Source organism: Mycteria americana, chromosome 10 (assembly GCF_035582795.1).
Source record: "Mycteria americana isolate JAX WOST 10 ecotype Jacksonville Zoo and Gardens chromosome 10, USCA_MyAme_1.0, whole genome shotgun sequence".
In the NCBI taxonomy this organism is placed as follows: domain Eukaryota; kingdom Metazoa; phylum Chordata; class Aves; order Ciconiiformes; family Ciconiidae; genus Mycteria; species Mycteria americana.
In genome coordinates this window covers 5,810,996-5,834,783 of record NC_134374.1, presented here as the reverse complement: position 1 = coordinate 5,834,783, position 23,788 = coordinate 5,810,996, and the positions used below count along the sequence as shown (strand labels likewise).

General features: G+C 42.2%; 1 long non-coding RNA gene across 2 annotated transcripts in view; it reads right to left on the bottom strand.

The window, feature by feature from the left end:
• The window catches only part of LOC142415143 (uncharacterized), a 135,052-nt gene that overhangs the window by 111,018 nt on the left and 246 nt on the right, over positions 1-23,788 (bottom strand). The window contains exons 2-3 of one of the 2 annotated variants that reach the window (XR_012777299.1): positions 23,552-23,623; positions 23,100-23,216 (exon numbers count right to left, since the gene is read on the bottom strand). This is a non-coding gene — a long non-coding RNA (uncharacterized LOC142415143). The remainder of the gene's footprint in view (positions 1-23,099; positions 23,217-23,551; positions 23,624-23,788) is intronic. The other variant, XR_012777298.1, reaches the window with a different exon arrangement.

Genomic DNA, 23,788 nt, shown 5'->3' with positions numbered 1-23,788 from the left:
TGCCATATAAATGCATCTCACTGCTTATCTGTCACAAAAAGTACATTTTGCGGACGCTTGTACGTCCCCAAAGCCTAAATCAAAAGCTGGTGTTGGACTGTTTACTCTCCAGTTCCCAGCACGCACACACACACAAGCACATGCTTGCCTGTTAATACCATTTTTAGATGAACAGTAATTGACAGACTGCTCCGGGCACAGTTTCGTGCAAAAGCTACTGGTCTTAGTGAGGTGGAAGGGCAGTGGAGTAGCCACCTGCAAACCCAAGATCCAGGATGGATGAAGTCGGCACAGGGCCACAGGCTCTGATCACCACCTGCACTCCCATCCCAGACAAGGAACTGCAGAGCACCAGCCCAGTAACCCAGTCAGCTCTGTTCCACGATCTCAGACAGCTACTTTATGAACTCTGACAAAAGCTGCTCACTTTCCCCTTGTCTGGGTAAGCAGAAATCCTCCCCAAAGCATCAGGAATGATCTCAGTTTCAGATTTTGGTTGCAGGGACCCTGCTGTCAGCACAGGGGACAACAGCACCAGATAAAAGAGACCATCTACTGTCTCTCCTTGTCCCGCAGCAGGCCATCCAGCATTAGACACACTCCTGTTGCTGCTTGCTGGCATGCTGGTTCCTTTAAGTATGCTTTCATTTCTCACACTGGGCTTAGCACACAACAGACCATTTTGCCTTACAATCCAGCCTCTCATTCAACTGATTGCTTCTGTCCACTCAAAAGTATCTGAGATCACAAGTACCTCTCTGCTGCTAGACCCCCAAGTTACTACATACAGCAACACTGCCAGTGAACTGAGGGTTAATAGTAATTTCACTGACACAGGTGCTTAGAGAATTCGATCCTGGAAGGATCATGGGAATCAGGAGTACTTACCAACCAGTAAATTAAACTGTTTATTGGCCTCCTTGCACAGGCTCTAATTTACGCCATTCTGTGCAGGGTAGCATATAAAGGAGCATCAGCTCTGAAGCTGGCTGGGATTCAGCCCTGGTAAAGCAGCTGCAGCACCACTGATTCCAAGAGAGTGGCTTCGTTTCACCCAGTGGACGATCTCAGCAGCCTTCCTGAGCTGAACATGGACCTAGCCAACAGATCCCTGTACACATTCCCGTCCCCACATGTCAACAAAGCTGCCTGACCAGATTCACTGACTTTATTTCAGTTTAAATATTGGAGTGCATGAGTACATCAAGAAAGGCCTTAGGCCCCCCATAGCCAACTCTTTCCAACCTTCCTGGTTCCTCCAGAGAAGCTTAAAAATTCTGAAGACCATACAGACAAATATTGTTATAATATTATAGAAGTAAAACTACAATAGCTACTAAAACAACTTTAGTAAAAAATAATCAGCAGTATACAATAAGACAGAATATACTAAGGTGGCTCCTTTTAAATGCTACAGTAGAAGAAGCTAGTCTGAAACATGCAATCCTGACAATGCCTGAGCTATGAAGGGACATCGGAAGGCTCATCAGAAAAAAATATCATTAAATGAGGGCCTCCACCAGGTGAATTTGAACAATGAGGCACCACTGATCAGCTCTAAGGGACAGCTCCTCCTTTGTGACCCAGGCAGGGATCAGAGTGGAAAGAAATGGGGATTCGCGTACAACCCAACATCCATTCCCTCTGATGCGAGAAGATGTGATGTGTACAGTCTCTTCTAGCACATTAATGCGCCCACTCTGCTCCTTTCTTGCCTCATTTGACTGGAGGAGAAACAGTTCATTGGCATCATCCGAGCTTCATGACAAACTTTTGAACTAACTCATCATGGGAGAAATGTCTGCAGTCCATTTCTCTCTAATATTTATTATTTCAGGCTGACTGCAGGAATAAAGCATTGATTACATGCAGTTCATGTTTTGAATATTAACTTCCCAACCATAAAGAGTAGAGACATTTTAGTTTAAACAAGAGTTTAGCTTTTAGGACACAAAATAGCAGTTTCCAGAAGAAAAAAAAAATACCACTTTACCAAGCCTGTACTGTATCCCAGTTTGGCCCTTGGGTCTAGTGCTGAAAGCCAACACCTGAGCAAATGCTGGAAGCAAATGCAGCCATATGAATCCAGACAAGTCACTTAATCATGCTGCGCCTCCATCTTCTCATAGGAATAATGCACAGCTCCTTCACTGGGGTAATGCAAAGCTGATTTCATTAGCATTCACAAATTGCTTTCTGCCCAGCAGAGGAAAGTATTAGGGAAATGCTAAGAATCTCTACTGCTGGGCTTCTCTTCTAAACTAGCTCTTTTCATGAGTTATGTCCTACCAAGCATGCAAAAATTTCTTAGAACCTTCTTAATCAAGAAAGCAAACATATCCTCATTTACCAAACACAGGCTCGTAATTATGTGGGAACGAAGCAGAAACAGCACATACATGCATTAACATTGACATGATCAAGAGATAACAGCACCATTAATATATCCCCTTGGAAATGACAGTTTGCAGCCAGACAAACAGTTGGAAAATCATGACTGAGGCTCATTAAACGTTTTCTTTTGCAAGATGAATTAAACAAAGAGGAGGCTTAAAGAATGCTGCAGTAACTCAAGGGAGAAAAGGGACAGTGGTGCTTAAGTGCGCTAAATACATTCTAAACTATCCATCCAAATGGACCCATGGACCTCAGGTACCCAGAGCAGACATTTAATGGACTGCTGGACAGCTGTAAATAACCAGATGACCTTGTACGAGCTCCTTCACCTGCTTCAGACAGAAAAAATCTCAGTCGGTAAAGATAAAAAAGCACATGCTCCTCGGTAATTGACGCTAGCACCCAGAAATGGTAGCACGGTGAGCAGCAGGAAGGTGAGCAGCAGCACTGGGCATAGGAACGGAGCAGTCCATAAAACACTTGCCGTTACAACACAGGTTACCTGAAGGAAAGCACTGCGGAAACACCTGGATCTGTGCTGGAATCCAGTGTAAAGCCAGGGTAAAATATATTCCACTGTCAATCTGTAAGGTAGAAGCTGTTCTTACTCTTACCATAGCATCGACACATAAACAACTTAATATCATGCTGCCATATCCTGAATTAGTTTCTTTTTTTCTTCTTTTTTTTTTTAATTAGAATAGATTTATCTTTCCAATTATCATTTTTCAGCACCACAAGTCAGCATTCTAACTCCCATTATTTTCAACTACATTGACATTGGGAAATACAGAAACAATCCCATGGTTGTTTCTTTACTTCCAGATTCCATGAAAAACAGCTTGACACATACTGACCCAGATGCAAATGACTGTGCTATACAGACTGTCAAGTCAAATGCCTTCAAGTCATTTCAGCTGCTACAGACAGTCAAGAGATTATATCTATATTAGTATTGCTAGACATAATAAACATTAGTTCAAGAGTTAAAGGCCCAATTCCAGTCGCAAAAATCATATTGTCACAGAATAATTTGAGTTGGAAGGGTCCTCCTGAGGTCCTGCTCAGAGCAGGGTCAATTCGAGCAGGTTGCTCAGGGACCCAGCCAGCTGAGGCTTGAACAACTCCAAAGACAGAGATCCCACAACCTCTCTAGGCACCAATGCGGTAAAAAAGATTTCCCTTATAATTAACCAGAATGTCCTGTGTTCCAACTTGCACCCATTGCCTCTCGTCCCATCCCTGTTCACCTATGAGAAGAGTTTGGTTATGTCTTCTCCGTGTTCTCCGACCAGGCAGTTGCAGACAGCAATAACGTCTCCCCTAACCTTCTCTCACTACAAGTATTTTAGCTAGTGAATAGTTATAAGATTTCCAGTGCTTTTTAAACTATGTGAACCTATATGAAGGAGGGTGGTCTTCTCATTGTTTTGGTTTCTATTACAAACACAAGTGACCATTCTCTTCCAAAAGCTTCATATTTGGTAGATCTTTCTCTGTGTGACATGCAAGACAGAGCCCTTTCATTTTAGTAATGGTTAAGATTGGATTAGTTTAAACAAATGCAAGGCACTTGGATCTTTTTCTAAAACAAATTAAGGATCCAATATACTTTATTAGATCTGGGAAATACAGGATATTTCTCTAGACTAAAAGCTATATTGCTTCTGTTCTGTGATATTGCTACAGCTCAGGTGCTCAGAATTTGTATCAGCACCTTCCAATATCTTTAAAGTTCCAACATGTCGTAAAGTAAAGCTTTAATTATCTTCTTGTCATTTTACCGTTGTTGATCTGCCACCCGTATCATTGTATTAAGTCACAGAACAGAGATGTGACATGGGCAAATACTACTGATGGGGAGTTCTGGCAAAAAAAAATTACCTTAGTTACATTAATAAGCTTTCCCCATCAGGCAAACTCAGCTCAATCTGCTGCAGTCTTAATTTCTAATTTGTTTGGAATCCGTTTTGATTTTCTGTCTCCTATTAAATAGAATTCTCTTCGGGGCTCTGTTTTATGCATTGATTTTTGCAATTGCATCCATATTACATTGGGACCCAAATCCACAGTTGTCTAATTCAGGTTACACAGAAAAGTTTAGACAAATAATCCCTTTTTTTTTTTACTAGAGAAATACTTTGCCTCTTTGAACAAGGATGGGACTCAGGCTAGTTACAGCACCGTTTGTTCTCACAGTCAAGGATACACATCAGGAAGGGATGGACTGTCGACTTTTTAAGAGTATACTAAAATAAAATTATCTCTGGACTATACTGTGTATTGGAGAAACTTACAGTTTAATGAAGTCATCAAACTATTATTTTAAATAGCTGTGCTCCAGAGTAGCCATCAGTGCTGCACTGAGAGAGAATACAGAGAATCTCCTAAAAATCCCTTCCACCCAGGCCAAATCTCTAATGCAGCACATGATGACTTTCCTCTTAAATAATCACAAGTGGGTCTGACATTTTTATTTCAAGCAGGGTAATTTTTACTGATTTTTATGGCTACTAGATTAGTTTTCGCATGTATTCATCTCAAAAATACACGCAGAGAGCAGAAAGATCATTACCACTGCACAGACCTGGTTTCTATTCCTGGCAAGTCATTTAAGGCTTTCTGGAAAATGCAGGTGCAAAGTCTCCTACCCCTGCTCTCAGCTCAGTAACTCCACTGCTGAAGGCTGTACCTGTGTCAGCACAGCACCATACCCAACCTAATCCAGTTGTATCCTCTCTTACAAGAAGCTCCTCCAGCTACCCTTGTCTTCAACTGGAACGTAAGGTGGTCTTGGTAGTGTTAGGTTTACGGTTGGACTCGATGATCTTAAAGGTCTTTTCCAACCTATACGATGCTGTGATTCTGTGTGATTCTGTAAGAAGGCAACAGCTCTGAGGATTACAATTCAAAATTAACTGGGCTTGAGACCATCCCATTTGTAAGGAGCAAATATTATTAACTACTTTTGGTGTTTTGCCAGCTGAAGTTACTCGGACCTTGTAGAAGTACTCGGTGGGTATGAAAAAGAGGATGATACATAAACGTTGAGAACCATTTAAGGGGTAGAGATTTTTTTTTGGTCTGTTTTATATAAAAGCAAATAAGAATTCTGGCTAGCAGCTGACAATTTCTGCTGCTATAGGAAATGCTGTTTCAAAGGCAATGAAATCTTTGTACCTAAACACCCTTCCTTCACCCCCTTTATTCACAGGGTCTGATACAATAGTTTTGATCCTCTCTTGCATTCAGTTCAAATAAACATTTTCAATCACACACTTATTTTATATAGACAACCAGAATATTGTCAAGGACAAGAGTGTCCTTCCTGTTTGTCCTCTCCCCCCGTTTCTTCCTACAACAAATATGCCACAAGATAGAGATGCCCATGGTACTATTCCACTAATATTAAGAGATTTGGTTTCCTTCCTCTTAGAAAACAGCCTGTTAGAGCTAGATGCATGCTAGATTGCTTGCTTTCAAAATAGCCAAGAAATAGCCTGAAAGGTGTTTTGGGCTTGATTTTGGTGTGGGGTTTTGGGGGCACAAGCGAGGGCTCCCTTCTCACCCCTCTTCAAGCAGAGCATAATCTGTATGCTTTTCTGATGTACTGCTCGTTGTCCAAGTTTACTCATCATGTTGACCAAGGAGTCTGGAGTAGTTTAAGTACCCTCATTGTGTTCTCATTTTCATTTCAGAGATTGCCTGCTCTCCATCATCTCAGATGGAAGAAAGCAGAGCAGTCACTCTGATGTGCTACCCTACCATTGCGCTGACCAATCACACAGAAAAAGACGCTTTGTACATTTTTTAAGAAGATGGAGTTTTCTATTGCTCCACCACAGTGATTATTTTTGTGTCTCATTATTTCAAACCCTTTCCGCTTCATTATAAAAACACCATTTGCTAGAGGTAAGGTAACTAGCACAATAGCATTTCAAGGCAGCGTGAATTAATCAATACAGCCTCTACAGCTGAGAAGCACAATGTCACTCTCATTGGGAAGGTGTAGGTTTCATTTCAAGCTGCTCTCCACCCTCCCAATTAAGCACTTTATAACTCATCTTCTACAAAAAGCCTCAGCTCCCAGCTATAAAAACAAACATCTCTGTTCAGAAACAGATGTGAATGTAACCAGAGTCAAAACAAAATAACCCATCTCTAGGAGAAAAAAAAGAAAGAAAGAAAAAAAAAAAAGAGTCAAACATGATAGTCCCTACTCCATCTAGAATAGTTAAGCTTGACCCATACACACCTCCTATTTTCTGTACAGTGTTCCCAAGCCTCAGGGTCACTTGTTTGATCTGGCAAGAAGAAAGGAAGCAAGGGCCCAGAGTGGTTTCCCACCCATCCTTTTCACTGCCTAACACCCCATCCCATTGCCAAAGAGCAATGGCACTGGGGTGCTGTGAGAGCACACAGCATGCAGCCTGGCACTCACTAGAATTCAAAAAGACAGATTTTTATTTCCAGGGCCACTACTGAACCAGGAAGCTATTAAGGGTTAAGGCTCATTATGTTATTTCAGCTTCACTGAGTGACCTGTGTGGGCTCTACATCAACCATTCAGTCCATTAGCTGTACTTACAAAAATTGTACTTCTGTTCTTAAAATAGGATACTATGTTCCACTGTGTCTTGTGAGCGGAGATTATTTCCACCACCACCCCCAACCCACCCAGACCAAACCAGACCAGCGGGAGCCAGCAGAGCCCTGGGTTAATTGCCGTCGGAGCTGCTTGCCAAACGCCTCTACAACCCCACCAATACAGTCATCCTTTGTCACTCACAGCCCCTCTATCCTTGCAACTTGCAACTCAGCCTCTAGAATTAAGAGAAAATGTCTTACAGCAAGAAAGCCAGCCCTGGTCCTTTCCACTTCCAAGCCATCATTTCAAGACGTAGAAGAGGCCAGGCTCAGGGACTGTAGTCCAATAGTAGCTCTTCCTAATTGCATGATTAGGAAATGGGAGGAGTAGCACCAGTCCTTCCGAGCAGGAGGAGTTCTTCCCTTCCTGCAGTACAGCAGTATAGTCATCTTCTCCTTCAGAAGGGACAGAAGCACTAACTAGGAGTTAGCACTTACCTGTTTGTGCCTCACCATGCTGAAGGGTGGATCTGGCATGCACTTCTGCCTCTAGTGATCATACAGGAAAAAGCAGACAAATGGGAAAAAATTTCTCTTTTTACTCCCAAACCTTTTATCTATTCTGCAATCAAGCTCTAAAGCAAAGGCTTAACACAGCCAGTGTTTTCTTTAACAAGAGGTCTCCCCCCAGCTGCTTTTGTTGAGCTGTGCCACATACAGATCTGGTTTGGGGTCTTTTAGAAAGCGCTGCAGAGCTGACAGAGGTAGAATAAATGCTTTGAATAGGGAAATTGTGTGCATTTTTTTAATTTACTTTGCGGGAATCCTCCTCACAGACCAAGACTAATATTGTGCCAAGAGCCATATGCATGCAACACTGCAGTTTATTCTGTATCACGCTGCTAGTTTTCCAGTGTAATAATTTAATGCATGGGATTTTATCACCAGTCTTTCAACAGCAGATATCAAGCAGTCAGAATGAAATGGCTTACAAGATCTCTTACTGGCAAGAGTTTAGATGTGTGCTTGAAGGGCAACTGGAGTTAAAATATGACAGGCAGTAGACTAACCCATAGCTTAACAAAGGATGAAGCTTTCAGACAGTTCCTTCTCTCCCAAAACACAGTCAGCTCCTCTGGGGTCTGCTTTTCCTGTATGTTGTAAAGGCTTGTAACAGTGTACTAATCCAGCTCTTGGGGCTGGCTCAGAACAAGAGATGGTGTTGACTGCAAGCTTGGGAAAGAGCAGCACTCTTTTTACTGAGGTGAAGCTGGCTGGCTGTTATTTTACTTTCCCCCTTTCAGAAAGATACTTGCTTAAAAACAAATGCCATCAAGACACCAGTCTACTGACCACTCTGTCAGATGGAAAGCAACTCAGCTTTAGTGAGCAATCTCCCAGCACATTAGCCTTTCCACCCCAATTTAAGGACAAGTTTCACTTTCTTCAGTTTTTAAGTCTATCTAAAAGCAGATCCAGGAGCAAGTCTTCCACATATCTACTTTATCCTCCAGTGGAGAGAATCAGAAGCACACAGCTCTCAGAATCAGCTACAACCAAAGCAGAGAACTGCCAGCCCTTGGATGAATGGTACCAAGGATGATACATGGCATAGCTTCACATATATACTGTTTGGCCAGACTGGTTTCTACCATACTTTTCTGTGTTTCAGTACTATAGTGATCACCTTCAAGCCAAGGAACTTCTGTTCCTTAAGTTCTGCCAGCTGTGGTGGACGCATATAGTCTGCTTTGAGATGCTTTGCGACAGTGACACTGCTACCTCTTCTGCAGCTGTTCTGCAGCCTCATCTAGGTTTTCTTTCCTACCAGGATGAAGTTCAACTACCAAATGATCTGGGCTTTTACTTATTCTTATTCAGTATTCCAACAGTAATAAACAAGCAAGGGCTGGAGCTAGGATCTTTGGCAGGTAGAGTAAAAGTCTATTCCTCTCTGAGCAGGCTGTTAGAAATAGTTATCTTCCAAGATAATACTTCAAGGGCTATTCTCACATGTATTTTATATGAAGACAAAGGACACTTCAGGTAAAAAAAAAAAAAAAAATCAGGCCTCTTATTTGGTCCAGGATTGACAACTGAGGTAACCATCTAGCTGAAGATTTTGTAGCAGCCAGAGGAGGAAGCAGTCACTGCCCCGCTTGCCTCCACAAAGTTAATCCCGGAGGAAGGATCTATTTCATCAGATCAGAAACAGTCCCCAGCCCTCAGTTTCCTCCAACAGCTGCCTGTTAAACAGCTGCAGCAGGCTCCAGATTTTTCTAGCAGGCCTTAACTTCCTAGTACAGACACCTTCATATCATTGCCTCTCCAGCATCCTTTTCAGAACAGATCTGCAAAACATTTTGATTCCCTCCCCCTTAAAAATTGAGGTTGGCTAATTGTGGAACTCACCACTTCTTTTGGCATTGTCTAGATTAGTGTTGCATTATTGCACCTGCTTATCTCAAGTATTTTTGTTGCTTTTCCCATTCTTTTAAGACCACTGATAGTACTGCAACCGGGCAATAATCCCTCATACCTGACTCTGAGTACTCATCAATCCAGCGTAAACACAACATGCCAGAGCAATATAAATGGAGGGTACAGAGCTCAGCACGCAAAGCCCCCTTGCAAGACTGCTCCACCTTGCAGCATGGACACAACTACCCCATCTTTCACTAGCTGGGTCAGTTCTCCAGTTTCAGCCTGAGAAGGGCCAGAGACCACAGCGACTTCTCCTCCCACCATGCTGGGCTGACTGTACATACACACAGCCCTGACACCTCCTAAGCAAATGGGCTTTGCTCTGCAAGTGCAGAAGAGCAGCTTCTTCAGCTGAGGAAAACATGCTGGGCTTATTGCAGAGCTGAAGTAGTGCAGACAGGCGCAAATTCTGTGGCTGCCTGCCAGCACGCAGAGCAGCAACTGCAAATGCACAGCACTGTCCTCCCACGGCCGAGATGGCAGAGTTACACAGCGAAGGCAGAGAGCAGGAGCGGGCTGGTACCAGCACAACCCCTTTGGTCTGAGAACAGCTCGCAGAGGAATCGTCTCAGCCACAACAGGCCTTCAAGCTGCAGTCTGAGCAACCCTGCTCTAAAAATGGGAGGCATCTATGTAGCGCATTAATACTCAAGGACACACAGGCACACACCAGGCAAGATATCTATCCTGCTAGCAACACGCTTCCTGATGCTAGACAACGTGAGAGCTACTAAGCTGAAATCCAATTTTAATCCCCTTGTTGAGTGAGTTCACGTAATTTCAAAAGGGAGCTCTCTATCATTGTTATAGATCTCATCTCCTGAGACAAGGTGAGGCAAGTAAATCAACAGAAGTATCGTTACTAAACCATAGGAGAAATGGGTGTACTGGGGCTGAGTTGGTTTTCTAACTACAGCCTTGATTCACCTATTTTTCTCAAGCCTGTCTCATCTGTCAAGCTTTCCGAACCGGTACCATTTCAATGCCTAGCTGAGCTATAAAGCTTCCACTATTCCTCATCCAGCTTAATGTAGCACTCAAGCCTCTGCGCTAAAAACTGTAGCACCACATGGAGAGAATAGATACGTTTAAGTTTAATGCTCACTATAGCTAACAGTCATTTATGTTAATAGACACTTTTGTTTCTTGGAATTAATCTTCCTCTGGGATTTTTTTTGCTGGCATAAATCAGGACGGATTATTTCCCTTACAATTTAGAATACTCTTCTTTCTCAGATACTAAGAGCAGAGACAATCACAAGCAATCAAATTACCATATCCTAATGAACTACCATTTGTCAGCTGAGCCAGAGTGAGCCAGCTGATTCCTTGCATGTAGCAGGTAAACATCAGAAAGGCTTGAGGAAGGTGATTAAAGCCAGTATGCTTAATTCTGCATTTGCAGTAGGCTGAGAGAGCACTGTCAACCACTTAACAGCCACTTGCCTTCAAATCTCCATCAACTGCAACCTCTTGTCCTTACTCCACATTTTCATTTCAGCCTTTTCCAACTCTCCCAACAATGGCTACTCCGGCCAGTTCCTGCTCCCACTGACCGCTGAGTGCTGGAGAGAGATGTATTCCTGAGCAACACAGGTTTCTGGACCACCAGCACAGGAAAGTGAAGAGGCTTGCCTGGTGTCCTAGGAAGCCAGACAGCAGCTCTATTCTCAGCTCTGCAAGAGCCATTTTGACATTTCTTATGCCTCCTTTTCCTCACATCTGAATTGAGAATAACTTTGCAAAACATCCTGAGATCCTTGGTGAGAGAATTAGATATATAACACTATGGGAGAAGGAGATGCCCAAATGTGACATCTTGAACGACTGCAGCATAGACACATTTGAAACCTTAGCTACTAAAAGTAAAAAAATCCTCCTCTCCTATCCAATAAAGGGTTAAGGGTTCAAAAGAAATTGTTTTAGCAAATCTGGGTGCAATATTAGCTCAGATACATGAGTTGAACCCATATGGCATATTAACGATTCCCAGCAAGGAAACAATTTCAGGAGCTATTCATTTAAGCAATAGTTTTCATTCTATCTAAATACTGGAAGCAATAAAGGCTCCTACGCACCCAGTAAAATAGATGAGGAAATGGCATAGTATGAAAATCAGAGAATAGGAGACAGATGTCAGAGTTCCAAGGAACAGAAGGTAATATTTTTATTTTTCCTATTCCAGCTTTGTGTGCATGAAGGGACATACACAGAGCCTGCTCTGGTTCTCAACACAGTATCCAAAGATAGGAGCTTGTATTCCCCCCAGGAGAATACAAGGTGAAAGAAGGGAGTGTTTCCAACAGAGGTGGTGATTCAGAGGACCAAAAGATTATGTGCCTAAGATAGGGAAGGGGTGAATAATCCCCTCACCTGGAAAGCAGCTGGACTTGCCTCAGCACTAGCCCTTTAGATACTCTGCTACTGTTTTGAAACTCCATTAGAAAAATGAGAGAAAGCTTAGTACAAGCGAACTCCCCTACGTGCAGCATGGGGAAAAGCAGTGCATGCTTAGCCCCAGTCTGTCATCATACACTCGTAACGCCCTGCACCAGTGTCACATCCATGCGCCCACGGATTCCTTCTTACAAAGGCCTGATCTCACAGGCAGCTGGGGACTACAGGATGGCTCAAGCAGCCTTTGGCTGGTCCACACAAGAAATACGTTAGGGCTGTGGAGCATAAGTCACAGAACATACATTTCTCCAGACACTGAATTTTTCCTGATGAGATGTGATCACCTCGTGCTCTTGATGATGTCTGTGAAGACAATGCACAAGTAGCACCACATACTTCAGCAACAAACACTAAGGATCTTTCTTTACAGAAATATATATTCTAATAGAAAAGTTTATTGGTGTTTTTGCATCGTATTAATTGGAGCTGGATCAAACCCAGGATGAAGGACAGCATTCCCTCCTGAGACAAACGGCAACAGTGACCTGGAGCCCTTTCATCTCATTACCATCAGACCATCCCACCAGTTACATCAGCACTACACGGAGACTAAGGTTTTGTCCTGGCTCCTGTCATCCAGCATTTGAGTAGACTTAAGTACTGCAGTATTATTTCCAAAAAAGGCTAGGCTGCCACAGGCAGGAATAATCACTTCTCTCTCTCCAGGAGGATGTATGCACATTGCTGGGGAGTCATAAAGGAAACACATCCCAGAACTACAGCAAAATCAGTGAAATGCTTTACTTTGTTCAACTTGCTGTTGAACCATCCTATTTGGCGACATATGGAGGCAGGCACTATGCTACTGCTCTTTAAGGAATTTATATCTACCATCTTTCTTCAAAAGGAACAGTAACAAAACTTCAAATATCCAAAAACTCTGAGGCATTCAGGAAGCCTATAGTGCATCTGGCACTGCTCTCTGAATGCAGCGCTGCTAGTGCTCTACCACGTCCTCTACCCTGTCCCATCAGATGTGTTGGGTGTACTCACCTGAGCTGTGCTTTGAATACCAGCTACTTCTGGGATCACCTTAGATATTTTTCTTGTTCAAGCAACTCTGCAGCAATGCTTCCCTCAACAGTATTTCAGCCTTGCTGCCACCTCATCAGACTAAACAGATCAGCACTCAGTTTCCCCAGAGTCTGTAGAAATGGGGCTTATTCTAAGAGAATGCTAAGGGCTTCTGATAAGAGCTGAAGCCTCCTCTGTCATCGACCTCAGGAGGGATTAAAACCATTGAAATTTAACATCTTGCAGAGAAATCTGTCTACACTGAGCCACCAAGTTCCGGGATAGGATGTGCACATGTCGTACACAAGAGCCTAATAACTCACTTGCAATGTCTTTAATGCTATCATTGTAGGGGGGAAAGAACATTTTATCAGAGCAACAGAAGTCTCTTTTTTTAACATTGCCTGAAAACTGACAAAAAACCCTACCCACAGCCACTGAAAAGGCTTTTCTTCAGGATCCGCAAAGACCTTTCACTTTTCTTCAAGGCTAAAAGAGCTTTCTGCAGTGCCACTTTCATGTCCTAGTTTTCACCATCTCTGCTCTGCCCACTCCTTCTGGGGGTCCTCCCTGCTTCCCTTCTCCAGATCTGGGTCCTCTTTGAACAGCCTTTCTGTTCTAGCAGTTGGGAGAGGAAAAACACACTCCTCTCTTCTTGTCTTTTCCCCTTCCCCACCAGCAGTGCTTCCCTCTCTGCCCAGCAAATTGCCAGTGTGGAGCTGCCCTGTGTGTCAGGGGGAAGAGCTGCTCTGGATGGCACGTCCTGTACCTAGGGCTGGTGGGAGAGACAATAGGAGTACCAGCGTTCCCTTGGGCTGCTTCACACGCCTACCTCCAGCACAAGGCATATCTCCAAGAACATGCCCTGACACCTTGGCAAAAGCAGAGCAGCAGGGGTTGGGTGCAGCTAGGAGGGAAAGTCCCGACACCCTGTCTGAAAGGTTGAAAAGTATCATCACTGCTAGTGAGATGGTGTTGCTTTCGTGGGAAGTTCAGCTGACATCAGCTGTCACCATGCAGTGAATGGGTAGCTCAAACGTGCACACACTTGTTGCTCTACATACACTGTTTGCATTTCTGCAGAGTCCGAAAACCAGGAAGAACGGGCAAGCGAGGGAAATTACGATTGACCTCCCCTGTTGACCTCATAATGGTATTGTCAACATTATGGCACTACTACAGGTCTTGCAAATTTGGCTACATACAAGGCATGCTCCATCATGCTGACATTTGACATATGGGCCTAGCATACAGACTCTCCAAAGCAAAAGCTACCTATACTGCAATGCTGATTTTTCTAAGCTGCAATTTCCTGTGCTTAGTTGGCAGGTATAGGAATGTTCTCAGTATATTCATGCCAAGAAGTCCAACCATGAAAGCAAAAACTAAAGAAGGAGGACATTGCCAAAGAAAATCTGACCTTTCTGAGACGCTGACATGTCATGAATACTGTAGATGCTGGGTGGTTCTGCTCCTAAATACTCCTGAAGTCAGCCATTAAATATTGTACAATAAATCCAGTGTGGATTCACTGCCCCATACTGAAAGTTTTGCCTACCCTTTAGAGATCCTACAAAAAGTTATAGCAGGAAGAAGTGAGGCCACCCATCCTAAAGAGAAGCACCTATAATCAGAATTATAGGGCCACCACTGACAAATACAGCAAATCTGTTACCAGAGAGTTAGGTGACCTTGGGGGGAATATCACCCTCTAAGAAACTTCTAAGACTCAAAATTAGTGGGGTTAAAGGCCTCACAGGTTTTCATGTCCTTGGTCACTTCCTTTGAGCCAAGTCATGACTTGTGATGAAGCACTGAGCACATTAAGTTCCATGAAACTCACTGTCCTGTTCTTGTGGGTTTGAGTCATTTCTTAGAACTGTTATTTTTTAGTGATTATAATCTCGCAGGAACCCTGGGCATAGGGCTGAAGGGACCTCATGGATCACTGAATCCAGCCTCCTTTTCTTGAAATTCTGCCATAGAATCCCACTCACAAGACTTGCAAATTCAGGCTTTAAACTAGCAAGGTAGCTTGTTCCCAGTGCTCTATGGATATGGCTTTTCAACTTAGTGCCCTGATGCTTAACTGGTTCTGCTGCGGTTTTAGCAAGTTTTATGTAATACTTACTCTCTTTACAGCTCTACCTGCAAAGTACTTCAAAAGATTCTCTGTTAAGACTACCACAGTAAACCTGCTGACTCCATAATACAAATTCAAAGTAATTCCAGGTCAAACCTTTAATCAAAGAGACCTCTCTAAGCTTCTTCTCACCCTTATTAAAGAGATTTACAAAACCGTGAAGGAGGTTGGAGAGTTAATGATGTGCCATTTAAAAAGGCTCCATTAAGATTTGGGTATTTTTATCTTTTAGAAAAAAAGCATTTGCAGATTATAACTCTAAGGAGACAATTATAAGAGCATTCTGAGAGTCTTTTCATTTGATCTATAAGGGGGAGAAATGGTACAGCAGAGTATAGGAAAGAAAATACACTGCCTAAGCCTTTTTCTTGAATAGGATCCTAACTAGCCATGTTGCAGCTGCAGTGAAGTGTCTTATGTTCCTGTGATTTATTACTATAAGGGCCACATCATCTGCCAAAGTGTGCTTGTAAGAAATTAAATGGTTTCCAAAGGAAACATTAGAACAAGACAGATTTTAGATTTGCATTTTTACCCTGATTAGTGTCTGTGAAGCTCCTTTGAAAACTTTTGTATCAAACACAAATACAAAATTATTGCCAAATGCAGTTTGAATTTGGGAAGGTTTCAGGAAGGAAGCCCAGTTACCCACAGAAAGGGTAACATGAAGAGACTGTTTACAGGAGTGAGAATGCAGAACAGTACTGAAAGAGAAAGGAAGTAGCAACCTTCCAACACGCTGCATCTTGGACCAAATTGCTTTCTGTCTAACATGATGAGTTGTTCACAGGCCTGAGTTATTCCGTTACCCTTTTAGCTCAACCTTGGACACTAAGCTTCAAATCAAATGTAAGTAACAAATTAAGGGCTTGATCCTGCACGCCAACTTCCCTTTCACTTGAAACTGAGGAGGGGGAGTAGTATTAAGACCTATATTAATGTTGATTATGGTGGTATTCCTGATGGACTTCCATCCAGAAAAATCACCAGAGAAGAAAACTCCCACAATTAGCCTGGCTACTGCTGACAGACAATTTGGGATCATAGCAGAAAATGAAGCAGCACTATTTCCATTGATCCCAATAGCATCCGTGAACCTCAGAGTCAGTCTTTCAAGATGTTCTTTTGCATATGAGCATTTCTGCCAACTTGTATTGATTTCTCAATTTCAAAGGGAAAGAAATTCAACCTCACAGTATTTGTTCTATTTGTAAGACTCAGCTCTGTTGTCCTGCTGTAAGTCAGGGAAACTGAGTGCAACTTAAAGAAGTCCCAATACTTCCATCAGAAAGACCTTGGGAACATAAAATATGAGTCTATTACACTTTTTTATTTCTCATTAAAGCATGGGAAGAGGCAAAACAAAATACAAATACACAGAAAAGCAAAAATATGTAATAATCTAAACAGATTGGCAAACTGTAACACTGGGCATTCTGTCACAAATGCCCAGAAGTTTACTACCTACAGGCCAAACAAGCCTCTTGGTCAGTATACATGTTGTATAAAACACCAAGACACTAGCAGTGAGAAAGGACTGACATCTTGCTGGCCTAAAGAAGTGACTTGATTTTCAGATGCGTCAGGAAGTTGCTTCTGGCAAATTACTGTTGTCCCAAATAACGTGCATTCTGTAGAATAATTGGTAACTTTAGTTTTCTAGGACAGAAATCAAAAAGCACAAATAGTTGCCATGAGACACTGGGAACAAAGCAGCTTTGGTAGTTTACACCACAGAGGAAAATTCTCCCCTAAATTTATATAGTCTTCAGAGGGGATGTAAATAATCCCAGAGAATAATCAGATGCATGAACAGCTGGATATATGTGGCTAATCATGAAAAGAGAAGGGGGTTTTGACCTGGCTCTTCCCACCTTTATCTGTATTCCTCCTAGAGAAGTTATGCAGAGCTTCTACAAGGGATTATTTCTGATTTTCAATTTGCAATAGCAGTTGTAACCAATAGCAGCTCCCTGCAAGCCATTAATACCTCCATCCACATTCAAGGAGTAAGAGTTACACCACCTCAATACCTCAATCCATTTGCTTTAGCACCAGCCTATAAAAGGATGACCCATAACTGTTCAGTCTTCTACCTGCTTCCTTTTCTCATTTCATGGTCAAAATAAGCACTTCACCTAAACTACTGCAAATTTCCTTGGGGAGATAGGATCACATTATGATGAAGCCCATCAGATTTGTTTTAGAACTAAAAAATGTCAAGATCAGCCCATAAGAATCCTTCCAAGTGTATGGCGTAGTTCTCTTCCTATACATTATTTCTACAATCCCATTCCAATTACTATGTTCCAAAGCCTTTTCCTCATGCAGAGAAGCCAGGTAACATATGAGAACTCATTGAAAACATTTCTGACAGCTTCTTTGACAGATGTTCAAGACACGCTGTTGACAGTATATCTTTTAACTGCTTAGGATTAATAATTAAAACTGATTCAGCACTGAGAATCTTCTAACTTTGTTCTGATCAGGAAAAATCATGTTCAACTACGAAATGACTAGTATCATTAAAATTCTATTTCAGAGAACTGCTGTTAAGTGATAATTTTGCTTTTCAAATTAGGAGAGAGGATTAATAATTGAATCCAAAGACCTAGTTATATATTTTGGTGGGTTTGTTTCCTAATAGGAAGAATGACTTGAGCAGAAATCCATTAAAATTTTTAGTATTCCCATGCTAGTCTGGTTCTAAGCTTTTCCATTAAGTAGCACAGTCATAATGGCATTAAACCACTTAAGCAGCAAAAACAGCACATAATTATCACTTTTAATTCAATCTTTTAGAGTGTGAATAGATACTGTACATCACTGACAATTCACACTCCTAAAGAGATTTTTCTATTCCTTCCTAGCAGCTTCACAGTCTCTTGTACTGATATAACTGACCCAAACATGTATAATTTTTTTCTCAAGAAAAATTCCTCAGAATAATGAGATAGCAAAATTAAGCCCAGATGAAAGAAGTTGTAACAATCAGCTACTGCTTTATTCTTACCTTAAGGTAGATGTTTAGATATGAGTGGGAACTAGGGCACCATTATCCGTGTATCACCATATCAACATTTGGAACTATGAGTGTACTCTCAGAATTATGAGCCTGTTAGATGTTCCACATATTAAAAAAAAAAGTCCCACATAAAGAGTATAAAGCACATGGAAGCTCTATAGAAATGAGGGGAGAACAGAGAAGACTATGCAGCACATAGAATCCCCTCCCTTGCTCCTCAGCAGACCCCACTGTATTTACCGCCAGGGACCTCTTTCCCTTGGGAATTAGGAAGTGTGACATCTTACCTGGACCTGCTGCCCCAAGCAGCAGTGACAATGGCTTGCTCCCTGCCATCAGAGGACTGCTGGGAGGTGCAGCTGGTGTGAACAGAACCAATATTCACTTCGCACCACTGCCATCCTCGATGCCAGCGCTGCAGGGAGCCAGGAGCAACACTGCTCCAACACTGTAAGGTCGGGGATCCCCCAGGTGCCTTTCTCCTAGTGCCCCTCCCATACGATTAAGCCTCTGGCACTCTGTAGGTACTACCATAGTGCTAAGGAGCAGTGGCACTTTTGCATTCTTGTATATGTTAAAGGGTTCCATAAAGGCAAACAAAAGGCAGAGCCCAGGAGCGCTGTGGTTTAGTTGTCGACAGCAGTGCCTCTGCTAAAGGCTGCAGCACAGTAGCTGCAGTAACAGAAGGCTGTGCAAGTCAGGAGTCTAAATACAGCCCACTATTTACAAACCAAACTGAAAGAAACCAGACAGCACACTAGGACTGGCCAAGCTGAGCCCCTGTGAGACAATACAACACCGTCAACATCTGTTTGAAAGAGAAAGAGGCTAAAATCTGACACATCGACTGATCTCAAATGCAGCAGTCTCAGACCCTAGGCGCTCTCCTCTTCTGCCTGCAGTTTATGCTACTCCCTGCTCACGTGCGCATGCCATCAACACTGCTTATATCCCTGCTTCACCAGAAAGCATGAAGCTTCTACATCGGATCGCAGTGCCAGAGTGACAGCATCCCCTCCTACACAGAACAAGCTCTTTTTCATGGGTCCTCAGCTAGCAGGTAAAGATGAAGCAGTTCTTTTGCCCCCCAGGACCAGGCATATAATGTTCTTGGTACATCTCCTCTCTGCTAAACCACAGATTTACAGTTCCAGTACAGGGCCCTGAGTTGCTGCTCTAACATCATCAATAATTCCAGTTTGTTGCAAACACATATCTAGCAGACATTTTTGTTTGCCTCTGCACATACATCTCGGGAGTCTCCTATTTCAACATCAGTATAGGAAAGCAAATGTCTGCTTGGAGAATCTGATACTTCAAAACCTCAATTTCCTTGGCAAAATTAAGGGATGTCAATATTTGGTACAAGAAAGCATCTCATGGAAGCTACTGACATGTGGGCCTGTCAAATGTTCTGCTATTTCCATCCTTCCTCTTCCTCCTCTTCCCTTAGTGGGCTAACATCAACAGAACTTCACAGATCTTTCCATCTAGTAACAATAACTATTTACTCACTGTGACCCCTTTTACAATAAATACCATGCCAGAAGCTTTTGTGTATCTCCAGGCTGCAGGTAACCAAACTGAGGCAAGTACAATTTTCTCAGACACTGGACCAGAACTCCTGTAAACCAAAACACAAACCTAGTCCTGTGCTCGGGCTCCACAAGCTGTCCATAAATCATGCCAAGGCAGCACCCAAAGAGCAAGGTTCCCCTTCTGGCTTGGGGCTGTCTTTGTCACTGCTGCTCGCAACGGTGCTTCTTACCTATGCAATCTGAGCCTGAAAACCATAATTTGAGACCATAATTTTCTGCAGAGGCCCCTTTTCAAATAACCTCACACTGACAAAAGCAAGCTCCTTAAAGATGCAGCAAAATCACTTCATCACTGTTTCATGCATTTTATTTTAAAGGACTATTAAGAACCCATTCTTTCTGATAGAATTCTATTTTCGTCTCCATTTTTTTTTCCTTTGGGAGCTTGAAAAATAAGATTTCTCTAGTTCTGCCTTTTTTTTCCCTGTCTGTTTCTATTTGATCAATGATTATTCTTTTTTTCCTGTGCTTCTAAGAGAGTTGACATTAAAATGTCTAGTTCCTATTCTCTTTCTGTTGTATTTGTGCATCAGAGCCATTCACAATGATGTCAGCTCAGCTCTGGGCATTGTCTCTGCTAGTTCAATTCCACCTGAATTGCTGGAGCTAGCAGGACATTAGCATTCACTTGATTGATTTAGCATACCCAGAGAATAAGATGGGTTTTGCATTCAGCTACACACATTAAAAACTGAAGAAATTATAAAGCAGTCCAAAGTTGGTAAGTTCTTTTGGAGTCACACATCTTTTGCTTCTCATATATTTTCCTGTGCTGGAGGGCACCATTGAAATAATGGCTATTCCAAGGCCAAGCCCTTCCTTGACAGTGCTCATGGATGAAAGAGGAGAGAAAAGTGATTTAAAACTATTGTTTAACATAGTTAATCAATTTAACATATTTCAAGCCTAAAAGATCATATTATGCATTATCTCCTATAAAATGTGGGCTATACAATTTCATCCTCTAATTCCAGCATTTTGTCCAACAACTGGAGAGAATACTTTTTCAGAGGTAAATACTTCAACCTGAGCTTTGAAATTAGTATTAAAAATATTACACTCTGTCTCTTGGTGGCTTTAAAACTTTCTTCCTTTGTCCAGTGCCTAACCCTGTGACAAGGTCTTGGTGTCACATGTGGCTGTGCACACTTGCTCAAGACGCACATGACCTACGAAGAGTTCATGGCTTTCCAGATTGCAGATTTTGAGTGTGAAACTAAAGTGAAGAGGAGGATGCAGGGCAAGATTTTCAGAAGAGGGAGCTAAAGTTTGGCTCCAGAATCCATCCTCCTCCAAAAGAAATGCTGAGCAGCTCCCTGTGAAGTGAATGAAGAAATCTGGCTTTACCTACCTGCAAACTAGAATCTCCACCTGACTATTTTATGACTTTAAAACAGGGATTCCCACACCTTTTCCAACAATAGGATTGAAGACCTCAGCAGATATGTTTGTTCAATTATGCACTTTACGGGCTGAATGAAACAATGGAAGTATTAGGCATGTAACAGAACAGTAATAGCTGGCCTCTTCATAAAAGCCCTGTCCTGCACTGTCTCTATTGGCTTCAACAAGAGTTCAGCTATTCAAGATGAGAGTTGGTAACTTTCAGACTATAACCACGCTTGACCCCCTCTTCTGATGGAGTCAGATGGACGAGTAGAATTTGTGTGTTTTCCAGTAGCCTCAGCATTATCAATATACGGGTGATGTGACAACAAAGTCAGCTGTCCCAGTTCAACCATACCTCCGCATTTCTCGCTATGTCAACAGTATCTTCTGATTAGGGGTTCTTTCTATATGGCAAATAGCATAACTGGTGTTTTTACCGCCCAGAAACGTCTGCAATAGCTCACCTTTAGCTTCAGTTACCCGTTCTGAATGTTACTGCACCACTCTAGCTCAGCCTCTCTGCTGCACACTTACATAACAGAGACAGATGAGTCTGTTTCCAAGAGAGTGGACAGTCATTTGTGATCATTAACAAGCAGTCACTGTAAAAGATGACAACTCATGTGTCAGCTGAAACAGTTCGCATTAATTGGAACAAAGTTCCTATCAAATGTGTTTTGATAATAGCCAATCTCTCATGGACATTTTGGACCACACAATGAGAACATAATGTTTGATGTCTTTCCTTGGAGGCAAGAAAGAGCATCAGAAGGCAAACACAGCTGCAGCCAGCAAGGAAAGACAAACAGAACACAGCAGGGGATCAGCTGTCTGTCAAGACAAGCAAGGAGCCATGGAGCTCTTCAGCTCTGTCAGCACTTTAGATCCTGGCACAGGTCTGTAGGTTTCAAAAGCTGCTATTGTTTGAGAGTGCGGGAGAGACGCTACGAATGATCAGCAGCAAGTAAGGGGTGAAGCTGCAGCTAAAGAACATCTCAATGGACAGCAAGTCAATACTCGAAGCTGAAATCTGGCTGATATTCTGTGTGCATATATGACTACGTGTTTTAATACAAAACTAATGCACGGCCATTTGCGGATCTTAGAGGAACCAGCTCTTCTGGTTCATTCCTACCGTGTGACTCAGCATCTCCCTTGGCTTTCCTCACTTAACTTCCATCTTAGGGCTGGCCCTTCCTTGGTTATGACAGTTGACCAGTTCCCAGCCCATGGCGAAATGACTTCAAACACTTATCTCCTGCAGTTCTTAAAAACAGTTTCTTGTAGTAATTTTAGACGGATAGTTTACAGGAGTACGTGTGGGTCTAAATGAGCTCCAATATAGCTCCAGAATACTTAAAAATGGCTGTTGTGAGGTCTTATGCATTACTATGCCAATTCAGTCCTTTTAACAGCAAGCAACAATTTCAAGCAACACAGAAGCCAGAAGAGTCTCTTCAGGTTTATAACATGCTTTACATGCTGCTTAAACTTTCTCTTCACTGATCTGCTGCTGGATAAAAGCAACGTTGAAAAGATATTACAGTGACAGTCAAGATCTGTAGCTACATTAGTCATTCTGTCAGAGCCTTGGAAAGAACCTCACTGAAGTCAAGCAGGAAAATAATTTGTTGAAGCATCAGCTGAAGCTGTGAGTCGCAACTCATTCAAATCTCTCTAAAATACATGATCAAGCAACTGCTGAAGCCCTGAAAGCCACAATTGATTCTGCAAATAGGAGATCTGTAACACAAACTTTAAACTGACCTCCAACCTCTCATATGTGATAACAACCTGCGCGTCCACCTATTTATACCTTAAAAGCAGCCAGGTGGGAAAAGATAGGATGAGTGATGTTCCCTTAGTGCAGTAACAGAACTACCTGAACATACAAACTGACAATATTTTCCTATCACAGTGTGTAATTAGGGTTTAGTTCGACTGAATGGAGCCATTCTGGACACATACTGATCCAACCGAAATCCCTATTTCGCAACATTTTTACCTGCACCATAGGCAATAGTTCTCCAGGCCCAGAAGAGTCAAGCAATTGATGTTCTTACAGATCTTTTCGCCAAAGATAACATCGTTAAGCTTTGATGTCTACAGTACAGCCACAAGCCTAAAAAAGAAAAAACTTACCTGAATAACTGAGGCATCTGGGGAACCCAGCCAGATGCCAGAGAATCCAGAGCAGCTCAGCTGTAAATTGACTTAAATAAAATCCTTGATTAAATTGACTTAAATAAATAAGTTCAGCCAACCAGGGCATAACTTACAATATAGGGAAAACCTATATAGGACTTTATCCTAACCACTATGTTGGCCTAAGGGTACACTACAATCAGCTAATAAAGAGATAAAACATGTAAAACCTTTTTTTTCCAAGAGGCTGGTGGAAAAAGGGAGCAAACTATTGTTCAGTGATGCTCCTTCAAATCAGATGTCAATTCTAACGTCTTTAGAGATGACGTGTAGCTAGTGATTCGGACGTACTTCTTTCAGTCTGGAGCTCAGGAATAATTATCACTAAAGGAAAGAAAAAGTTACGTTAATAGAAAAAAAGTTTTGGCTTTACTCTTTAAATATTAACTAATCTTGTGTATGTGTTGTGCTCTGTGCCAGGGGAAAGGAAAACAAGCGAAACATAGTACGCTTCCAGCACAGTTTATTGTATTGGTTTGGAAATTTAGG